Raw genomic sequence first — 23470 nt, forward strand, 5'->3', positions numbered from 1 at the left:
GGGTAGCTGCAGTCATGCAATTGGGAAGTTTTTTTATATATTTTTTTACCCACATCAAAAATCTCTTTCAGTCGTGGAGGCCTCCCTACCTGTTCAGTTCTTGAGTGGGCACGAAATTGGCTTTTTCAAACATGAGGCTTTGATGTGCGTGGTATTTTTTATTTAGGAATATCATTGTCTTTATCTTCTGTAGTCTCTAGTTTTAGAAAAAGAGAAAGAACATTTTAATACAATGTTTAATACACATTCAGGTACGGGAGAAAAGTCAATGGGAAAATATCACATCTAAGGAGCGCCGAGTTAAAAATAGCGAGGCCTTATTCACTTCAGTTTTGTTCTTAGACTACATAAAAACACGATCTGAAACCCACATGAGCACACACTCAAACACAGCACTGAAGATGAATCACCTTGGCTCTTGGAGAGGTTAGTTAATAGACACAGTTTATGTCATGTGGCCCCACTTGTGTTGAAAGGGATTTGTTAGTGTGTTGGTATCACCTCCTGTGCATAAAGCCCCACTTTAAACAATAAACAGCAGAGAGCATATCCAAGCAGCCACAGTTTAACTGTTCCCTTTGATACCTGATACCTATTACCGTGGGGTTTATCTAATGGACTGGCTTCCCACACTATATTCTAGTGCCGTTTTAAAGCACAGACCATTAATGTGACTATGTTAACGTGATCAGTGCAATAACTAATAAAGACAGTTGAATGACAGCAATCAAATAGTGAGTTGTGACCTTTGACCTTTTGAGTGATGCCCATTGGGCCTTACTGTTTTTCCTATGGCTGGGATTGGGCCGTGTAAATATAACCATTGTAACTTCTAAATAGATTTCAAGTGGTTTCATTTTTTGGCGTACAAAACCAAAAATGTTGGCGTAAAAAAAAGCGGTCCTTTTACACCGCCTGATATAGAGGTCCTGGATGGCAGGGAGCTCAGTCCCAGTGATGTACTGGGCTGTCTGCACCACACTCTGTAGAGTCATGTGATTGAGGGGGTGCAGTTCCCATACCAAATAGTGACACAGTCAGTCAAGATGCTCTCACTGTAGTAAAAATTCTAGTTGTTTCAACTAATTATTATTAAGTAACTGGTTCCACAGCCTTTTTAAGTTTACTCAACTTTTCAGTCAATGTGCAACGTGAACATAAAATTTTTAGTTCGCCTAAACTTAGCTCCAACTTTGGAAAACATATGCAAAAAATTCAGTCATATGTTCATTCAACGACACTGAATAAAAATATAAACGCAACATGTAAAATGTTGTCAATATGTCTCATGAGCTGCAATAAAAGATCCCAGAAATGTTCCATACAGTCAAAAAGAAAAAGAAAATTTCTCTCAAATGTTGTGCACAAATGTTGGTTAAATCCCTGTTAGTGATAATTTCTCCTTTGCTATAAGATAATCCATCCACCTGACGTGTGTGGCATATCAAGAAGCTGATTAAACAGCATGATCATTACACAGATGCACCTTGTGCTGGGGACAATAAATGCCCACTCTAAAATGTGCAGTTTTGTCACGCAACACAATGCCACAGATGTCTCAAGTTTTGATGGAGCCTTCAATTGGCATTCTGACCACAGGAATGTCCACCAGAGCTTTTGACAGAGAATTGAATGTTAATTTCTCTACCATAAGCCACGTCCAACGTCGTTTTTACAGAATTTGGCAGTACGTCCAACCGGCCTCACAACCGCAGACCATGTGTAACCACGCCAGCCAAGGACCTTCCCATCCGGCTTCAGGTAATACTTTGATTTAAAAGTTGAGTAAAATAAATAAGAACCGTTACTTAATAAAAATTAGTTAAAACAACTAGAATGTTTTACAGTGTAGAACTTTTTGAGGATATGAAGTCCCATGCCAAATCATTTCATCCTCCTGAGGGGAATGAGGCGTTGTCACACTTTCTTCACAACTGTGTGTGGGTGGACCATTTGAATACTTTGTTATTTGGACACAAATATGTTTTTGTTGAGGTGGCAACAATGCTCTATTGAGCTCTGCTGAATTCCCTGATCACAGAGCACTCCTCTCTTTCTCCCTTCTCTTGTTCCCTCTGTTCTAAAACAGGAGTGGGACAAAACCTAACACACCAAGTTTAGCACCACTCAGTACCGTTGGTCAGCCTAGACTCTACGTTTTGAAGTGCCCGATAAAATAAGAAGGGAAAATTGTTAGTTGGGTTGACAGATTGTGTATTTATTTCGGCATTTCCGCCCTTTTTAAAACAGGGCCCAACCAAAATAGCTATGCCATTCAGGTCTGTAGAATGTCTCCATGCTACTGAAATTATATGTAATACAGTATGTCTGAGTTGATGCGTTTGTATGTTTATAATGATATTTTTAGGAGATATATCATTAGTACATATGGTAATAGCTATAATATACATGTACGGTGCCTTCAGAAAGTATTCATACCCCTTGACTTATTCCACATGTTGTGTTACAGCCTGAATTCAAAATGGATGACATAGATTCTCCATAATACTCCATAACGGCAAAGAAATAATATAACAGGAATATCTCATTTACATAAACATTCACACCCCTTTGCTATTACACTCCAAATTGAGCTCACTGTGCACCCAATGCTCTTTGATCCTCCTTGAGATGTCACTACAACTTGATAGGAGTCCACCTGCGGCTAATTCAATGAAATACTGTCAGAGCAGAAACTATACCATCAAGTCCAAGGAACTGTCCATAGATCTCAGAGAGAAAATTGTGATATAGGCATATATCTGGGGAAGGGCATAAAACAATTTAGAGTGTTGAAAGTTTCCAAGAGCACAGTGGTCAGAAAGACCACAGAAAAAATGGAATAACACCGACTGGCCATCCGACCAAACTAAGCAACCGGGCAAGACTTGGTCAGGGAGGTGACCAAGAACCCAATGACCACTCTGACGGAACTACAGAGTTCCTTGGCAGGGATGGGAGAACCTGCCAGAAGAACGACTGTCTCTACAGCACTTAACCAATCTGGGATTAATGGGAGAGTGGCCAGACAGAAGCCACTCCTGAGAAAAAGGCACATGACAGCACGCCTGGAGTTTGTAAAAAGGCATGTGAAAGATTCTGCCATCATAAAGCCAAAGATTCTCTGGTCTGATGCGACAAACATTTAACTCTTATGGCCTGGATGGAAGCGCCATGTCTGGAAAAAACCAGGCACAGCTCATCACCCGTCTAACACCATCTCTACCGTGAAGCATGGTGGTGGCAGCATCATGTTATGGGGATGCTTCTCAGCGGCAGTGATTGGGAGACTGGTAAGGACAGAGGGAACAATGAATCGAGCCAGATACAGGCAAATCCTTCCTGAGAATCTGCTTCAGAGTGCAACAACCTTAGATTGGCGTGAACATTTCCGTTCCAAAAGGACAATGACACCAAACATACAGCGAAAGCAACGCTGGAATGGCAGAACAAGAATGGGAAAGTCCTTGAGTGGTCCAGCCAAAGCCCAGACTTGAATCCCATTGAAAATCTGTGGAGATACTTGAAGATTGCTGTTCATTGGGCTTGAGAAAATCTGCAAGGAAGAATGGGAGAAAATCACCAAATCCAGATGTGCAAAGTTGATACAGATATACCCAAGACCTCTCAAAGCTGGAATTACCGCCAAAGGTGCTTCTACAAAGTATTGACTCAGGATTGTGAATCCGTATGTACATTTGATATTATGGGGTATTGTGTGTAGATGGGTGAGAGAAAACATGTATTTAATCCATTTGGAATTCAGGCTGTTAACACAACAAAATGTGGAAAAAGTCAAGGGGTATGAACTACTTTCCGAAGGCACTGTAAGCGTGAATGGATGTAAGCTGAGCGAGTGTGTTTACAGTGTGTTTGTGCTCGTATGCCCTCCAGAACTATAGCAGCGGGCAGCAGAATCCTCAGACGGCACAAACCAAATAGCTCCTGAAGGGCTCGGTTGGACTACAGCTGTTTGTTTATTTAACTCCAACTTGTAATTATGGCTCTGACAGACTGCACCATGGAGAAAGCCCATATCTGTCTCGAGTTTGAACAGGTAGGCATATAACAAAAATGTCTAGCAACCCGAAGGTTGCGTGTTTGAATCTCATCACAGACAACTTTAGCATTTTCTTGCAACTACTTACTACTTTTTAGCTACTTTGCAAATACCTACCATGTTAGCTAACCCTAACCGTAACCCTACCTAGCTAACTTCTAACCTTAACTCCTAGAGCTAACGTCGCAAGCTAGCCACCTAGCTAACGTTCGTCACAACAAATTGAAAGTCGTAACATATCATACATTTTGCAAATTCGTAACATATTATATGTTTGGCACATTCATAATATAATGTACAAATTACAATTCGTAACATATCATATTAATTGTAATTCATAACATATAATGCGAAATGCATAATTGACATCCACAAATGAACACATACCATATGAAACGTAACTTATCACACTAAATGTCTATGGCAGATTTACGTACAGAATAATACAAAATGCTCTGAGACCACCTTGGTTTGAAACCAATCCTCAGAGGCTGTGGTCAATTGCTCTTGATTGCACTTCATTGTTGAACCCATGCCTGCCATGTAAACAGGGTCAAGTTGTGCTTTTAACCCATCCCTGCCATGTAGCAGGGTCAAGTTGTGTTTTTAACCCATCCCTGCCATGTAACAGGGTCAAGTTGTGCTTTTAACCCATCCCTGCCATGTAACAGGGTCAAGTTGTGCTTTTAACCCATCCCTGCCATGTAACAGGGTCAAGTTGTGCTTTTAACCCATCCCTGCCATGTAACAGGGTCAAGTTGTGCTTTTAACCCATCCCTGCCATGTAACAGGGTCAAGTTGTGTTTTTAACCCATTCCTTCCATGTAACAGGGTCAAGTTGTGTTTTTAACCCATCCCTGCCATGTAGCAGGGTCAAGTTGTGTTTTTAACCCATCCCTGCCATGTAGCAGGGTCAAGTTGTGTTTTTAACCTATCCCTGCCATGTAACAGGGTCAAGTTGTGTTTTTAACCCATTCCTTCCATGTAACAGGGTCAAGTTGTGTTTTTAACCCATCCCTGCCATGTAGCAGGGTCAAGTTGTGTTTTTAACCCATCCCTGCCATGTAGCAGGGTCAAGTTGTGTTTTTAACCCATTCCTTCCATGTAACAGGGGCAAGTTGTGTTTTTAACCCATCCCTGCCATGTAGCAGGGTCAAGTTGTGTTTTTAACCCATTCCTTCCATGTAACAGGGTCAAGTTGTGTTTTTAACCCATCCCTGCCATGTAGCAGGGTCAAGTTGTGTTTTTAACCCATCCCTGCCATGTAGCAGGGTCAAGTTGTGTTTTTAACCCATTCCTTCCATGTAACAGGGTCAAGTTGTGTTTTTAACCCATCCCTGCCATTTAACAGGGTCAAGCATTGGCTGTAGTGGTGTAAAGCTCTCCATCAAAAGACTGGAGCAGTGGTAACGATTTTTCTGGAGTGATGAATCATGCTTCACCATCTGGCAGTCAGACGAGCGAATCTGGGTTTGGTGGATGCCAGGAGACCGCTACCTGCTCCAATGCATGGTGCCAACTGTAAAGTTTGGTGGATGAGGAATAATAGTCTGGGGCTGTTTTTCATGGTGAAGGGAAATCTTAATGCTACAGCATACAATGACATTCTAGATGATTCTGTGCTTCCAACTTTGTGGCAACAGTTTGAGAAAGACCCTTTCCTGTTTCAGCATGATAATGCCCACATCCACATTTACATTTACATTTAAGTCATTTAGCAGACGCTCTTATCCAGAGCGACTTACAAATTGGTGCATTCACCTTATGACACAAAGTGAGGTCAATACAGAAATGGTTTGTCGAGATCGGTGTGAAAGAACTCGACTGGCCTGTACAGAGCCCTGACCTCAACCCCATCAAACACATTTGGGATGAATTGGGACGCCAACCTCGAGCCAGGCCTAATCGCCCCCATGTTCGACGAGCAGGTTTCTACATAATTTTGTTCACGTAGTGTAGAATGTCTAAACTTTCAGTGTTATGAGATAGTATAATTGTATTGTGTTAAAGTTTAAATGAGAGAGAGAGAGTAATGTTTTATACATCATTATGCAATCAATCCATACTCCATAGATGAAGGTCGATCAGGATTTTGCTTATTAGACAAACTGTGTGTAAATACCAGCTTCAACTGCTGCCGTACACATTTCCCTCATTTTCGTGAGTTGTCCTGATGATGAGTTGGCCAATCTGTTTTGCTTTCATTATTAGGCCTATCCATAAGGTGGAGTTGAGACGGAGACGTGTAGTCGACGAAACCACAGACCTCAAAAGGAGCAGGAAGAGAGGGACTATTCTTCACAGCAACGACACAAACCCAACCCAATCGCTCTCCCCTTCCTCACTTTCCCTTTCTTCTCTCTCCTTTTTCCACTGGTTAAAAGTTGTCCTGGCTTTTATTTTCAGAAACATTAATTTGGTTGAGAGTGCGCCGCATCAGAACACACCAAGAAGAAGAAAAGAGATGGAGATGGAGAGCAGGGAAAACGGGGGGGGCTGTGTGTCTCTCTCTTGACGTTTTGCTGAAGTTTGTACGCCACTTGAGCCCGCCATTTCCCTCGCTAATGATACCAGCGGAGCCTCTCTGGGGAATGGCGTCCGTCGCGCACCTGGCTTTCACATTTCCAGCACTGGATATTTCGGGAGGTACGAGCGAGGCCTATGAGGTGCATCATTCCAAGAGCTCATCTCGCTCTCTCTCTCTCTCTCTCTCTCTCTCTCTCTCTCTCTCTCTCTCTCTCTCTCTCTCTCTCTCTCTCTCTCTCTCTCTCTCTCTCTCTCTCTCTCTCTCTTTCTCTCTCTCCCTCTCCCTCTCCCTCTCCCTCTCCGTCTCCCTCTCCCTCTCCGTCTCCCTCTCCCTCTCTCTCTCCCTCTCCCTCTCCCTCTTCTCCCTCCAATTCATTCCCCTCCTCTCCTTCTCTTTTTGGTTGTTGTTGTTGTTGTACTTCTGCACACGCATACATTCTCTTCTCACTCTCTGTAGGTTTGTCCCCCTATTGCCCTCTCTCAATTTTTTTGTTGATTTTCCGATTGATGAGAATATATAGAGAAGAGGCATAAAAATATGTGCATGGTAAAAAGCCGTATTCATTGTACATAAAATCAATAGTTTTCTTCCTCTCTCCCTGCTCTCTTCTTGGTTAAGGCAAATGAATGTTTAAAGAGGTAATTTACTAGGCCCTGGCAGGATCCACATTGTGCATCATACAAACACACGGGAAACAAATGGAAAATCTAATCTAGACAGTAACACAACGGCACAGAGGATTCTCTGCGGGGGGCCAGATGAATTATACAACAATCTGTGTTCTCCCACATTTCATTTAAAGGTCTGTTTTCAAGGCTATTGCCGGTTGAACATCAGAGAGGAGGGTTCGCCCGTTGAGGTCAAGCCCATATTGACAAATATGAAGAGGCAAAAAGAGCGCCCAAAACGAAGTTATGAATAAGTAAACACAAAGATAAGCATAAAGTAACTAGGGAGAGGACGCTGACACACACACGCACACCATGTTTGTTGGCCATGAAAATGGGCTTGGGTTTGTATGGATATTCAAAGAGAAGAGATGAAAACAGTGTAAGGTCATTTCTCTTCATAAATAAAAATAAGTGTTTGACTGTATTGCTTAGCTGTGATGGTTCTGTGCTTTTACCTGTGCCTGTACCTACAAGTAGAATTGACCATTTAGGAATTGGAATTTCATAATATGTACAATCAGAATTGAAAACTGATGATCCATAGCTACATTTGAAGTCGGAAGTTTACATTAACTTAGGTTGGAGTCATCAAAACTAATTTTCAACCACTCCACAAACAATAGTTTTGGAAAGTCAGTTAGGACATCTAGTTTGTGCATGACACAAGTAATTTTTCCAAAAATGGTTTACAGACAGATTATTTCACTTATAATTCACTGTATCACAATTCCAGTGGGTCAGAAGTTTACATACACTAAGATGACTGTGCCTTTAAACAACTTGGAAAATTACAGAAAATGTTGTCATGGCTTTAGAAGTTTCTGATAGGCTAATTGACATCATTTGAGTCAATTGGAGGTGTACCTGTGGATGTATTTCAAGGCCTACCTTCAAACTCAGTGCCTCTTTGCTTGACATCATGGGAAAATCAAAAGAAATCAGCCAAGACATCAGAAAAACATTGAAGACCTTCACAAGTCTGGTTCATCCTTGGGAGCAATTTCCAAACGCCTGAACACCACGTTCATCTGTACAAACAATAGTACGCAAGTATAAACACCATGATACCACGCAGCAGTCATACCATTCAGGAAGGAGACGGGTTCTGTCTCCTAGAGATGAGCGTAATTTGGTGCGAAAAGTGCAAATCAATTCCAGAACAACAGCAAAGGACCTTGTGAAGATGCCGGAAGAAACAGGTACAAAAGTATCTATATTCACAGTAAAACTAGTCCTATATCGACATAACCTGAAAGGCCGCTCAGCAAGGAAGAAGCCACTTTTCCAAAACCGCCATAAAAAAGTCAGACTACGGTTTGCAACTGCACATGAGGACAAAGATTGTACTTTTTGGAGAAATGTCCTCTGGTCTGATGAAACAAAAATAGAACTGTTTGGCCATAATGACCATAGTTATGTTTGGAGGAAAAATGTGGAGGTTTGCAAGCCGAAGAACACCATCCCAACCGTGAAGTTCGGGGGTATCACCATTATGTTGTGTGGGTGCTTTGATGCAAGAGGGACTGGTGCACTTCACAAAATACATGGCAACATGAGGAATGAAAATTATGTGGATATATTGAAGCAACATCTCAAGACATCAGTCAGGAAGATTAAAGCTTGGTCGCAAATGGGTCTTCCAAATGGACAATGACCCCAAGCATACTTCCAAAGTTGTGGCAAAACAAAGTCAAGGTATTAGACTGGCCATCACAAAGCCCTGACCTCAATCATATAGAAAATGTGTGGGCAGAACTGAACAAGTGTGTGCGAGCAAGGAGGCCCAAAAACCTAACACCAGCGCTGTCGGGAGGAATAGGCCAAAATTCACCCAACTTATTGTGGGAAGCTTGTGGAAGGCTACCCGAAATGTTTGACCCAAGTTAAACAATTTAAAGGCAACGCTATCAAATACTAAGTGAGTGTATGTAAACTTCTGCCCCACTGGGAATGTCATGAAATAAATAAAAGCTGAAATGAATCATTCTCTCTACTATTATTCTGACATTTCACATTCTTAAAATAAGGTGGTGATCCTAACTGACCTAAGACAGGGAAGTCTTACTAGGATTAAATGTCAGGAATTGTGAAAAACTGAGTTTAAATGGCTAAGGTGTATGTAAACTTCCGACTTCAACTGTGTGTGATACACCGTCATTAAGAGGACTAGGATGGAACAATATCATAGACCTATATGTAAAACATTTTATCTTGATATATCATGAAAGGTTTCATGAAGGTGTCCAGATATAATTCTCAAGGCCAAGAAGTCCTCAGATGAAGTCATAATTCCACAAACACGTGTATAAACACACAACGGTAGGCAATCACAAACATTCTCTGCGTCTTGAATCATTGGATAGAGCGAAACTCTTTTTGGCCACACGCCTCTCAGCCATTCACTTTCTCATCCTCCCACCACCTTGCTCTATTGTCTGGTACCTACTTCCACTATCTGTCAGGTTGTCAGCTGGCGACCGAATTACGCGGCCACCCCGAGTCGCCTCGTGTCGCCGCTGATTTCCCTCATAGCTCAATGGAGCCGTGCTCCCGAGCGTCACACTCCATCAAACCATGGTGAATCAACAGGTCTCGCCCCCTGACCACACCCCGCTGCTCGCCGCCTGTGTCATCTTGACAGGATGAGTTTGACCTCTGACCTCCCGGAGCAGACAGCTCAATTGGCTCTTTTTGTGCCACTGGGAGGCTGTGGCAGAGAGCTTAGCAGGGTTTCATCACTGCGTCGGCTCTTTGACAGGAGAGAAGTCTTATGTGCCTCTTCTTTTTTCCCTTGCTGTTTTTATGCCTCTTTTACACTGTTGACGATCCTTTGACCTTTGGAAAGGATGTGTATGTTGAAATACTTACAATTAGAAATACTCAGAAAGGATGGATATCACTTTGACATATATTCGAAGTAAATTATTATACGTTATTTCCTTCCATTGGAAAACTCGGGGCAGATTTTTGCTTGTTAACTACTTTCATAAGTCCTAACCCTTGCCAATATCATGTACTTGCCTTTGGAAAAAAGCTACATTTGCCCCAAACCTACAGCCGTGCAGCATGCTGGAGCTAAGTTGGTTGCTTATATTCAGAGTTGTACTGTACCACTGATTTAACCTCCTGGGAGAGGAGCGATCATCACACACAGAGGAAGTTTAAGGCCTCTCTCTCCAGAGGACGGCGCCTCTCTTCCCTCTTCTCGATCTGTCAAAAAAGGAAGGTAAAGATAAAAAGCACAGTGTGTGTGGGCTTCACACAAGTCTAAAACTGCGTCATCAGCACAAAGATTTAACTGCGTTTCTGTGTGTGAGTCATGTTGGGGGAAGGTGTCTGCCCCGGAGCTAGATTGTGAGCAGGAAAGCAGATGGGAGATTTAACGCAGACCCAATGGGGTATTACTGTGGTAGAACTGGCACACAGAACTGTCTCAGAACCGTTCCCAGCCCGAATGGATGCCAGCACTGAGGTTGAATGACAGCGTGTGTGTGTGTGAGTGTGTGTGTGTGCGTGCGTGTGTGTGTACGTGTGTACGTGCCTCTCATTGCTCCCTTCACCCTTTATTTCGCTCTTCTTTTTGTGTTTCACATGCTTCCCTTATCACACTCTCTAATCCTCCCATCCTGTTTGACTCCCTTCACTTCTGCTATCTCGTTCGGCCGTTTTTATTCTTCATAAATGTCAAATACACTCTGTGTGAAAGGGAGTGAGGCAAGCTCACCGGTAAAAAAAACACAAAAAAAACAAGTACATTTATCCAAATCTAACTGTAATGTGTCCAAATTTAGCCCCTCAAATACTGTCAAAAGAAGCATTATGAGAAATGTAGTACACTTAAAAGCAGCTCTGTATGACTGTCCTTTAACATTGTATTACATTTGTGTGTATTTGTTGTATGAAGATGATTGACGCGGAAAGGCTCAGTGGGACATCTTTGGAGAAGACAAGTGAGTTGTTTGTCAACCCACAACCCCCCTGGAATCCTGATAAAATATACAGACAAATCATTCTTATGTGTATGCACACCCACTCAGCCTAGACAAGTATGAATGGTTTAACATCAACCACTATGCAAACAGACAAATGCACAGCACACAGAGTATAAAATAAGTATAGCCTGTACTTAGTTGCTCTATACAGTAATAAAAAAAATGTGACAGTACGACCTGGAAAAACCACGTGCTAATGTGAAAGATCATGTATACTTTGCAACAGCAACAAAAAATATATGTAAACATAGTGGCACTGACTGCACTGAGTTTGCTGATAGCTGCTTTATCGAGGGGAAAATGTATTTGCTACAACTGCGATATGTCTCAACGAGCTATCTTAACACGAATGCGCTAATGGCAAGTCATTCTGGGTAAGTGTCTGCTAAATGACTTTTTAAAAATGTTTTATTTAATAAATCATTCGACAACAAAACACAAATATTCCAAATATGTACCCAAACACTCATTAATCTACAGTACCAACGCTGAGTCGTAGTTCAGACTCTACATCCAAATCACTGGGGGCCAATATCTGAGTTCAGTAAATCAAAATCTGCATCTCCCTGTTCTAAAACAGTTGGGGGTTTGAAGAAGCTTGCAGTGAATGAGAAGCACATGTTGCTGCTGGATGGGTGAGGCTGGTGGTGGAGAGGAGGGGAGGGGAGGGTTAATAATGAGGTGAGGGAGAGCTTCTCCAATCCTGTCCTGATTTACTTTCCCCCTGTTTCCCACATTATCAGAGCAATGTTAAGGTCAGGACTGATGACGGAGAGAGTGGGGGTTTGTTTTGTCAGTAGCAGTACAGCTGGTATGTATAGTAGAGTACATAGCATCCTTCAGAGAGCTATAGGCCTTGTAAGTGAGGCTGCTGGGTACCAAACTGACCCATAAGCCCAGGGTATACAGTCCTCCTTTCTAGCTGAGCGCATTGCTGCACTTTGTTGCTGAGGCCACCCTAATGTTCTGAAGTCTGGGGATTGCTGGTGTCTCTCCGTCCATCTCTGTCTCTCTCCCGTTCCCTCTCTCACACACACACACACCCCTCCTCTCCATACAAACCCTCAAGTATGATTGATGAGGAAATAGCGGGCAAATTGCAGTGTCCATTCTGATGGATGACATCATTTGGCCAATGTGCTGATCACGTATGACAAACAGACCCTGGCTCTCTTCCCTCCCTCCCTACCTCCCTCTTTTTTTTGCTTACAATTGATCAGTTGGAGTTTGTTTTTGTGTGCACCCGTCTCCTTTGAAGTAAATGCATGAGGAAGACCACACGGAAGGGCTCTCTTTCTGCCCATCTCTGGCTATCAGCCGCGGTCCGCACTATCCATCCTTATCTGGGTGGGCGCTGGCCGTGACAGACAATCAGTGGCAGGCCGTTAGTTTGCTTACATTCACTGTTAGACACAAGACTTGCGGCGTCTGTTAAATTGGTATTCTACTCTGTTTTGGGTTGATTTTGGTTTGTGGTATAGTTTACTAAGAGAGCTGATTTAATACAGAAGCACAGATAAACAAAGTGCTTATAAGTGGTGGTTGATGTCCCTAGACATTTATTTGGAAATTTCTCTCAAGTAGCAGAGGTTCTCAAACTTTTCTTCACACAGACATTTTTTTACAAGGACACACACTACAAATGGAGCAGATGCCTTCGAACCTGAGAAGAAAAAATGTGTTCACAAAAACTTCCTAAATACATCTCACTTCTTGATAGAAATATATGCTGTGGTATCAGCATGCTATAGAAATTGCGTGTCACTCTGAATAAGAGTTCTAGTTAAATGTTATAGTTATATACACTGAGTACACCAAACGTTAGGAACACCTTCCTAAAATATTGAGATGCCATCAGAACAGCCTCAATTCGATGGGGTGTCGAAAGTGTCCCACAGGGATGCTGGGCCCATGTTGACTCCAATGCTTCCCACAGTTATGTCAAGGTAGCTGGATATCCGTTGGGTGGTGGACCATATTCTTGACACGCACGGGAAACTGTTGAGTGTGAAAAACCCAGCAGCGTTGCCGTTCTTGACACAAGCCGCTGCGCCTGGCACCTACTACCATATCCCATTCAAAGGCACTTAAATATTTTGTCTTTTCCATTCACCCTCTGAATGACACACAATCCATCTCTCAATTGTCTCAAGGCTTAAAAATCCTTCTTTAACCTGTCGCCTCCCATTCATCTACACTGATTGAAATGGATTTAACAAGTGACATCAAAAAGGGATCATAGCTTTCACCCATGTTCACCTGGTCACTCTATGTCATGGAAGGAGCAGGTGTCCTTAATGTTTTGTATTCTCAGTGTATGTTTCCACACTATGACGTTGGAATAATACTGTGAAATTGTGAAAATTATGATGATGTCCTTTTAAACCCCCTCAAACGTCTAAGCCGTTTTGCATTATGTTAAGGTGCTTCAATCTACTCTTAAGGATTAAAGAGCGGGAAGAGCTGTTGGAAAAGACTGGCTGAAATGTCAGTCTTTTTTTGGTGGGATGGAGTTTTGGCCTTCTGTGGTGACATCACCATGTGGTAAGTTAGGCAATAGACCAATAAGAAAGATTTCCAAACCTTTCTGCCAATAACAGCACATTTTCAGTTTTCCCCTCCCCGCTCAGACCACTCCCGGAGTCCTAGCTAAATTCTTGCTTGAGATATTGCTCTTAGCTAACAAGCTATTTTTCTTTATCTTTGACCATTTTAATTGAAAAAAATAGTAGTAAGTAGTAAGGTGAGGGAGAGCTGTTACCCAGAAATGATTTGATATTGAGATAAAAATGGTTGCATTGGCCCTTTAAGGTGAGAGAAAAAGCTGTCCCATACTTTGAGGGAAGAGGTATGCATACAATATTCCTCAATCAAAATTACAGCCCCTAAACACATGTAACTGGTTTGCAAGACCTCATTCTCCCTCCGGCTTATTTGCAGAAGCCATCCAAGCGCCACCTTATTTTCAGATGGGTTGACAGATGAGGAGGGCGGACACGAGTTGATTGATGGGCCGTGCTGTGCGGGTTTATGAGGCAGAGAAAATCTAAATATTGAGAGAGCGTCCGTCGAGTCACATTGCCATATTAATAATTATTTGACAATGCATTATCTTGGAGATCTGTCACACAAAAAGATGAGCGAGGCATCCCCTGTGGCTGAGATGATGGTTTGTGGTGTAGTGAGTAACACCCCTTTTCCAACCTCCCCCATTTCCAATCCTCTGTGGACTATTCCGACACGAGTCCCACTGGTCGGCCACCCCCACTTTCTCAGAATTAGCAACTACCAAAAAGGACATTTTATCATGTCTTTCAATATATATATGCATGTATTCCAATATATATATATATATATATTTAAAGGTGAGAAAATCGCTGTGCGAAAATCGCTTTCCTGGCTGTTAAAATTCTAATAGTTTGCATAATTTCAGTTTATCTGACAAAACAAGCAATGTATAGTGTAGGGAATCATTGTACCATCTAAACTGTTGTGAAATATATTTCCAATAACCAAAAATATTTTATTTTCACCTGTTAGAAGCTGGTGTACAAAACCGGAAGTAAAAAACGCAAAAATGTAACTTGGGAATGAAATAACAGATTCTTCGATTTGCATTCAACGGGATCGACAGATCTATAAATAAGTCACATTTCCAAAAAGTTACATCTTGCAGCTTTAAACCACTGCAGAGGTTTGTTTTAGGATATGAGGCAGCTTATTAGCTCTCATTAAAGAGATTGAACGGGATCTTAAGCACTTGCAAATTCGTAACATATTATACAAATTGGAATTTGTAACATATTTTTTTGCAGGATTTAACATATCATATGAAATGGATGATATTGTACACAATTGTGCAGACGTTTTGAGTGTTACTTTCAAAACTGCTGGCTGAAATTCTACAATGTATTTTATAACGCATTTTTAATGAGAATGAACTGAAATATCCCCCAATTAGCACAGAGGTACAATACAGATCCACTCACATTGCGCTGGAAATGTCAAATGTATCTGAAATGTAATTGTAAAAAATGACTTTATGTGAGAGGGGAAAAAAGTGAGTTAAATACAGAAAATGATGCAATAAAATGTATTTTATAATAAGGGTTGAATCATAGATGTGACAAAGTTGAATCTTACATCATCCTGTGCAATATAACATTTGCAAGTGCATAATGCTATGCATAATATACAGTGTCTTCAGAAAGTATTCTAAATGGATTAAATCTACACACAATATCCCATAATGACAAAGTGAAAAGATGTTTTTTGTAGTTTTTGCAAATGTATTGAAAATGAAATACAGAAATATCTAATTTACATAAGTATTCACACCCCTCAGTCACCTTGGCAAGCGATTACAGCTGAGTCTTTTGGAGTAAGTCTCTAAGAGCTCTGCATACCTGCATTGTACAACATACAATTGTACAATATTCTTTTGAAACTTCTTCAAGCTCTGTCAAGTTGGCTTTTGATCATTGCTAGACAGCCATTTTCAAGTCTTGCCATAGATTTTCAAGACAATTTAAGTCAAAACTGTAACTAGGCCACTCAGGAACATTCAACGTGGTCTTGGCAAGCTTGAGTTATTGTTTGCTGAAAGGTGAACTTGTCTCCCAGTGTCTGTTGGAAAGCAGACTGAACCAGGTTTCCCTCTAGGATTTTGCCTGTGCTTAGCTCTATTATGTATCTATTTATCCTAAAAAAAACCTGTCCTAGTCCTTGCCGATGACAAGCATACCCATAACATTATACAGCCACCCCCATGATTGAAAATATGAAGATGTTGTTTGGTGATGTGTTGGATTTGCCACTAAACATAAGGCTTTGTATTCAGGAAATAAAGTTAATTTCTTTACCACGTTTTTTGCAGTTTTACTTTAGTGCAGTGTTGCAAACAGGATTCGAGTTTTAGAATATTATTTATTCTGTATAGGCTTCCTTCTTTTCACTCTGTCAATTAGGTTGGTGTTGTATAGTAACAACAATGGTGTTGATTCATCCTCAGTTTTCTCCTACCACAGCCATTAAACATGGCAACTGTCTTTTAAAGTCACCTTTGGCCTCATGGTGAAATACCTGAGCGGGTTCCTTCCTCTCCAGCAACTGAGTTAGGACGGATGCTTGTATCGCTGTAGTGACTGTGTGTATAGATACACCATCCTAAGTGTGATTAATTAACCATGCTCAAAGGGATATTCAATGTCTCCTCTTTTTTTTGTTACCCGTCTACCAATAGGTGCCCTTTGTGAAGTATTGGAAAACGTCTGAGGGACCTTACATATGTGTGGGGTACAGAGATGAGGTAGTCATTCAAAGGTCATGTTAAACACTATTATTGCACACAGAGTGAGTCCATGCAACTTATTATGTGACTTGTTAAGCACATGTTTACTCCTGAACTTATTTAGGCGGATGAAAGGGGATGAATACTTAACCGATAACAACAGATAGCTCCAACAACCAGAGTGACATACTGTATGCTATTAACTGAAATTAAGAAAACATTTTCTCCATGTGTAAACACTGATGTAGATGGGTCTTTCTCCAGAAGTGGTGTAAATTAGGGGATGCTGGTATAAATCTTGGCCTTGGCTCCTGGATATTGCCTTAGTCTTTTGTTTACAAACCATAGGCAACTCAATTTGAGGAAGACAGTGCTCTCTGATCATTGGCCAATCACTCCCAGCCCATAGGAATCCACACCCAGTTGATTTATTTTAAATGGTGGAAGCACTCCAAGGCAATGTCTATACTAAAATGAGTTATTTCCATCTAGAGTCCTTCATTGCTGCATCTCTATGATTGACACTTGACACCGAAATGCCTGTTATTTTGTCAAAATAAAGACAGGTAAAGTGATTGTTTAAACAGCAAACAACATCATTGTCACGCCCTGACCATAGTTTGCTTTGTATGTTTCTAAAATATATAGAGAATTTTACTTTGTATTTGGCTTTTCATAACAGCTATTGTAATATGATTATCACAGGTTAAGCACTAGTGCCACAGTCATTGTAATACAGTATACATTAAAAAAATAGTTTTCAGGCTAGACATTATCCTAGACATGATTTAAATGCCCTCACTCTGCGTCTTGTGGTTTCTGCAGAAAGGTCGGTACACTGAGACTGTCACAGACCTAATAAGGTCATGGTGTTACGTAATGGGAACCAGAAGGACCTGTGACGCTGCTCTCCCCCAGCCCCTCTCAGATGATTAGTCACACATGGGCACGGCTGTTGGGGTCGACTGGGGTGAGATGTGGGGATATTATCATATTGCAAGCTCATCTGTTTGTGTCGTGTCAGCACTTTGGTGATGATTAGCTCAGGAGCTGGGTGGGCCTAGCCTGGGTGATATGATCAGCGCACAGCCGTCGTCTTTGATTAGGACTTACTTGTGTGTGTGTGTGTCTCTGTGTCTCTCTTTGCGTGTGTGTGTGGGTGGGTGATCTTGGGGGGACCAGGAACAGAGATGGACAAAGCCAGAAGTCAAACGCTTTCAAGCTGCTGAAAGGAAAGATTTGTAGCTACTAGTGCACAATTTAGAGATGCCAACGCTCAAAAAATGAGCCGCCTTGTTTTTCTTCAACGTATCATCTCAAGTACCAGAAAGGGTTTTCTGTGTTGATGTGACTCTTTACCACCACCAGGAGCATATATTGATAGTGGAATCTATCAAGTCTCCTGTACGGAAAACAATATGCTTCGGAAAGGTATTGGCGCCCCTCGAACAGGTTGGGGTATACAGCGTTTCCCATATTTTGTTGGTGCGAATGGTGGAGATTTATGGTTAAGTTAAGACGCAGGAGGAGAGGCGAGAGGGACTTCCACAGAGAGATTGAGGCTCAACCCCCCCACTTCAAAGCTTTGCCCACTGGCGGTGTCTTGTGATATTTATTTATTGAGATGATTTTGCCAGAAACCCACTGCCCTCCCCATGCCCTTCCACTCTTTGATATGCTGCTTCATTCTTAGCTCAGTGTCCTCCGAGAAAGAGAGGTCAGGGGTCGCCAAAGAGACCTCCTGAGTAAAACATGGCTCACACACTTGCACACAGAGATACACACACACACACCTCAGATGATGCACCGGGAGAGAGCAGGACAATGGGAAATTAGGAATTGATTGTTGTTAAAAGGCCAATCGTCTGTTTCCTCCACCATGTAGAGGCCTGCACCTCACATCTTAATAAACACCAGATTAGCACCTTGAAATCATTACCATGCAACCTCTATTACATCAGCACAGAGTGTCATACTTGAACTAGCTTAATGCTGCAACCCATAGGCCTTTCACCATAGTGAAACTCAGTAGTGAAACTCAGTAGTGAAACTCAGTTTAACTTTATGTGGTTAGGGGTACAAAACACCCAGAGGCCTGATTCCACTCATTTAAAACCTCCATAAAACAGATTGACACCAAAGTAATAGAGTGTCATGACACACAGAAGCTGTACATAGGCAGGCGCAGACACACACACACACACACACACACACACACACACACACACACACACACACACACACACACACACACACACACACACACACACACACACACACACACACACACACACACACACACACACACACACACACACACACACACACACACACACACACACACACACACACAGGTTTGGTAGTGTATTGAAATCTAGGAACAATGTCACAGAATGAATTCCCCTGACTGATACCAACAATACCACACATATCATCTTCTATATGCAGTAAACGCCTCCCTCTCTGCACTCTCAGACCAGTAGCCTTGATTATGTGAAAGTGGTGCAAAGCAAAGTTCTTCATCATGCATATGTGGTCTCTCCTCCAAGAGAATCCAGTTGCGCAACACAATGTATGCATGTTTCGTTTCCAAGGCTACGCTACATAAACAAATGTCGATTTATGCCCCGTATACTTTATCCACATAAATCTGACTAATTTTATAATGATCCAGGCAATTAACTCTGTAATCTGCTATGAGAGTTAACACTATTGTTAGGGGAGCACCATCGGGGAACAGTTTTGTTTTTACTTTGGAAAATAATTGCCAGTGAAAAACTGAGCAATTTAGTTTCTTCAAGGGAATTTTGTGGCTATTGCTGGCTGTTGCCTCACTCTGTCACAAGGAAGCCACTGTGTGTTTGTTGGTGACCCTGGGGGGATATGGAATGTATTTTTCAAGTGGAAGTACAATCACGCTGGAAACTGGATTTTTGCTGAGACTGATTTGTAATGGATGATAATGGTAGCGGTGGCTTACTGTGTAACAGTGCCTCTTAGAGCAGAACATTGATTTTATACAGGGTATAGTAGTTAGAGTATAGTAGCTAGCATATACCTAATGGTGTGATGAGTATTGTGTAGTCTTACATGAATTAACATACAGGTATTGAATACATATCAGGAGGCTGATTAAACAGCATGATCATTACACAGGTGCACCTTGTGCTGGGGACAATAAAAAAAGGCCAGAGCTGTTGCCAGATAATTTAATGTTAATTTCTCTACCATAAGCCACGTCCGACTCTGTTTTAGAGAATTTGGCAGTACGTCCAACCAGCCTCACAACCGCAGACCTTCATGTAACCACACCAGCCCAGGACCTCCACAATCCAGCTTCTTCACATGCGGGATCATCTCGGACCAGCAACCTGAACGAACAGCTGATGAAACTGAGGAGTATTTCTGTCTGTAATAAATCCCTTTTGTGGGGAAGAGCTCATTCTGATTGGTTGGGCCTGGATCCCCAGTGGGTGGGCTAATCTCACAAATGAGTGAGCCTATGCCCTCCCAGGCCCACCCATGGCTGCACCCCTGCCCAGTCATATGAAATCCATTGATTAGGGCCTAATGCATGTATTTCAATTGACTGATTTCCTTATATGAACTGTAACTCAGTAAAACTGTTGAAATTGTTGCATGTTGTGTTTATATTTTTGTTCAGTATATATACTGTATGTCTATGGCCATAATGCAACCAGCTGTAAGCCTATATTTGTGCGCATGCTGCCCAAACTGCGGATTTCCCTACTGTAGGCATACCAGTAACTGTCAAAATAAAGGAAACACTTGGGTAAACAAGGGATACCAAGTATATGTTATGGTGTGGGGTGCATTTTCCTGGCATAGTTTAGGTCCACTTGTAGAATCTATGCCGAGGCACATTGAAAGTGTCCTGGCAGCTCACGGTGGGGCAACACCCTTGACACTTTATGTTGTTGTTTCCTTCATTTTGGCAGATACTGTAGCTTATTTTTTTATACACTATTTATCCTCTGTGGCTACATTGTGCTCTCTGGTGTACCTCAATATATATATATTTGTTTGCCTTTTAGGTCCAGTCCCTGACTCACACAATTGACCAGTCGCATTCATTTATTATGCAGTTTATTTTAATCAGTTACTCAATCAAGGCAGGGCCACCCAGTTACCCACAAGGGCCCCATACCTCCTCTTCTTCCCCTATCTGATGATGAGCAGAGCGGCAGCAGGCAGCAGCAGGTTGTCTACACTCATTGAGAGCGGGCTCCTGAGTCTTCCTGTGGTTGGCGGTTGCAGTGAAAGAATATAAAATATATACTACATGCAGTACCACTCCTACGTTTTGACACACCTACTCATTCCAGGGTTTTTCTTCATTGTAACAGTTGAGAGAATGCCAAGAGTGTGCAAAGCTGTCAAGGCAAAGGGTGGCTACTTTGAAGAATCTTTGAAGAATATGAAATGTATTATTTGGTTAGTACATGATTCCATATGTGTTATTTCATAGTTTTGATGTCTTCACTATAATTCTACAATGTAGAAAATAGTAAAAAATAAAGAAAAACTCTTGAATGAGTAGGTGTGTACAAAAATTTGACTGGCACTGTATATAATATATAATTGATATATAAAATATACAGTACATATATTTCAAATATATAGTACAAATATTTTTCATTTATTTATTTAGAGCACAGTACAGTAAAGAAAAGTAGAGTCGAGTATAGGCCAGTACTGTTCTGTACAGTAGAGTAGAGTTTAGTACAGTACAGTACAGCATACTCAAGTGGAGTACAGTAGAGTAGAGTTTAGTACAGTACAGTAGAGTAGAGTTTAGTACAGTACAGTACAGCATACTCGAGTGGAGTACAGTGGAGTAGAGTTTAGTACAGTACAGTAGAGTAGAGTTTAGTACAGTACAGTAGAGCATACTCGAGTGGAGTACAGTAGAGTAGAGTTTAGTACAGTACAGTACAGCATACTTGAGTGGAGTACAGTAGAGTAGAGTTTAGTACAGTACAGTAGAGCATACTCGAGTGGAGTACAGTAGAGTAGAGTTTAGTACAGTACAGTACAGCATACTCGAGTGGAGTACAGTAGAGTAGAGTTTAGTACAGTACAGTAGAGTAGAGTTTAGTACAGTACAGTACAGCATACTCGAGTGGAGTACAGTAGAGTAGAGTTTAGTACAGTACAGTAGAGTAGAGTTTAGTACAGTACAGTAGAGCATACTCGAGTGGAGTACAGTAGAGTAGAGTTTAGTACAGTACAGTAGAGTAGAGTTTAGTACAGTACAGTACAGCATACTCGAGTGGAGTACAGTAGAGTAGAGTTTAGTACAGTACAGTACAGCATACTTGAGTGGAGTACAGTAGAGTAGAGTTTAGTACAGTACAGTAGAGCATACTCGAGTGGAGTACAGTAGAGTAGAGTTTAGTACAGTACAGTACAGCATACTCGAATGAAGTACAGTAGAGTAGAGTTTAGTACAGTACAGTACAGTACAGTACAGCATACTCGAATGGAGTACAGTAGAGTAGAGTTTAGTACAGTACAGTACAGTACAGTACAGTACAGTACAGTACAGTACAGTACAGTACAGTACAGTACAGTACAGCATACTCAAATGGAGTACAGTAGAGTAGAGTTTAGTACAGTACAGTACAGTACAGCATACTCGAGTGGAGTACAGTAGAGTAGAGTTTAGTACAGTACAGTAGAGCATACTCGAGTGGAGTACAGTAGAGTAGAGTTTAGTACAGTACAGTAGAGCATACTCGAATGGAGTACAGTAGAGTAGAGTTTAGTACAGTACAGTACAGTACAGTACAGTACAGTACAGTACAGTACAGTACAGTACAGTACAGTACAGTACAGTACAGTACAGTACAGTACAGCATACTCGAATGGAGTACAGTAGAGTAGAGTTTAGTACATTACAGTAGAGCATACTCGAATGGAGTACAGTAGAGTAGAGTTTAGTACAGTACAGTAGAGCATACTCGAATGGAGTACAGTAGAGGAGTACAGTAGAGTAGAGTTTAGTACAGTACAGTAGAGCATACTCGAGTGGAGTACAGTAGAGTAGAGTTTAGTAAGGTACAGTACAGCATACTCGAATGGAGTACAGTAGAGTAGAGTTTAGTACAGTACAGTAGAGCATACCCGAGTGGAGTACAGTAGAGTAGAGTTTAGTACAGTACAGTACAGTACAGCATACTCGAGTGGAGTACAGTAGAGTAGAGTTTAGTACAGTACAGTACAGCATACTCGAGTGGAGTACAGTAGAGTAGAGTAGAGTTTAGTACAGTACAGTAGAGCATACTCGAGTGGAGTACAGTAGAGTAGAGTAGAGTTTAGTACAGTACAGTACAGTAGAGTAGAGTTTAGTACAGTACAGCATACTCGAGTGGAGTACAGTAGAGTAGAGTTTAGTACAGTACAGTACAGTAGAGTAGAGTTTAGTACAGTACAGTACAGTAGAGTAGAGTTTAGTACAGTACAGCACAGTAGAGTAGAGTTTAGTACAGTACAGTACAGTAGAGTAGAGTTTAGTACAGTACAGTAGAGCATACTCGAGTGGAGTACAGTAGAGTAGAGTTTAGTACAGTACAGTACAGTAGAGTTTAGTACAGTACAGTACAGCATACTCGAGTGGAGTACAGTAGAGTAGAGTTTAGTACAGTACAGTACAGCAGAGTAGAGTTTAGTACAGTACAGTACAGTAGAGTAGAGTTTAGTACAGTACAGCATACTCGAGTGGAGTACAGTAGAGTAGAGTTTAGTACAGTACAGTACAGTAGAGTAGAGTTTAGTACAGTACAGTACAGTACAGTAGAGTAGAGTTTAGTACAGTACAGTACAGTAGAGTAGAGTTTAGTACAGTACAGCACAGTAGAGTAGAGTTTAGTACAGTACAGTACAGTACAGTAGAGTAGAGTAGAGTTT

The 23470-nt window shown here is 41.5% G+C and overlaps 1 long non-coding RNA gene across 1 annotated transcript in view; it reads left to right on the forward strand.

The window, feature by feature from the left end:
• The window catches only part of LOC124039248, a 33072-nt gene extending 26273 nt beyond the window's left edge, over nt 1-6799 (forward strand). The window contains exons 2-4 of the long non-coding RNA XR_006839534.1: nt 1679-1761; nt 3895-4057; nt 6467-6799. This is a non-coding gene — a long non-coding RNA (uncharacterized LOC124039248). The remainder of the gene's footprint in view (nt 1-1678; nt 1762-3894; nt 4058-6466) is intronic.
• The last annotated feature ends 16671 nt before the right edge of the window (nt 6800-23470 follow it).

This window comes from Oncorhynchus gorbuscha, linkage group LG07 (genome assembly GCF_021184085.1).
Source record: "Oncorhynchus gorbuscha isolate QuinsamMale2020 ecotype Even-year linkage group LG07, OgorEven_v1.0, whole genome shotgun sequence".
NCBI lineage: Eukaryota > Metazoa > Chordata > Actinopteri > Salmoniformes > Salmonidae > Oncorhynchus > Oncorhynchus gorbuscha.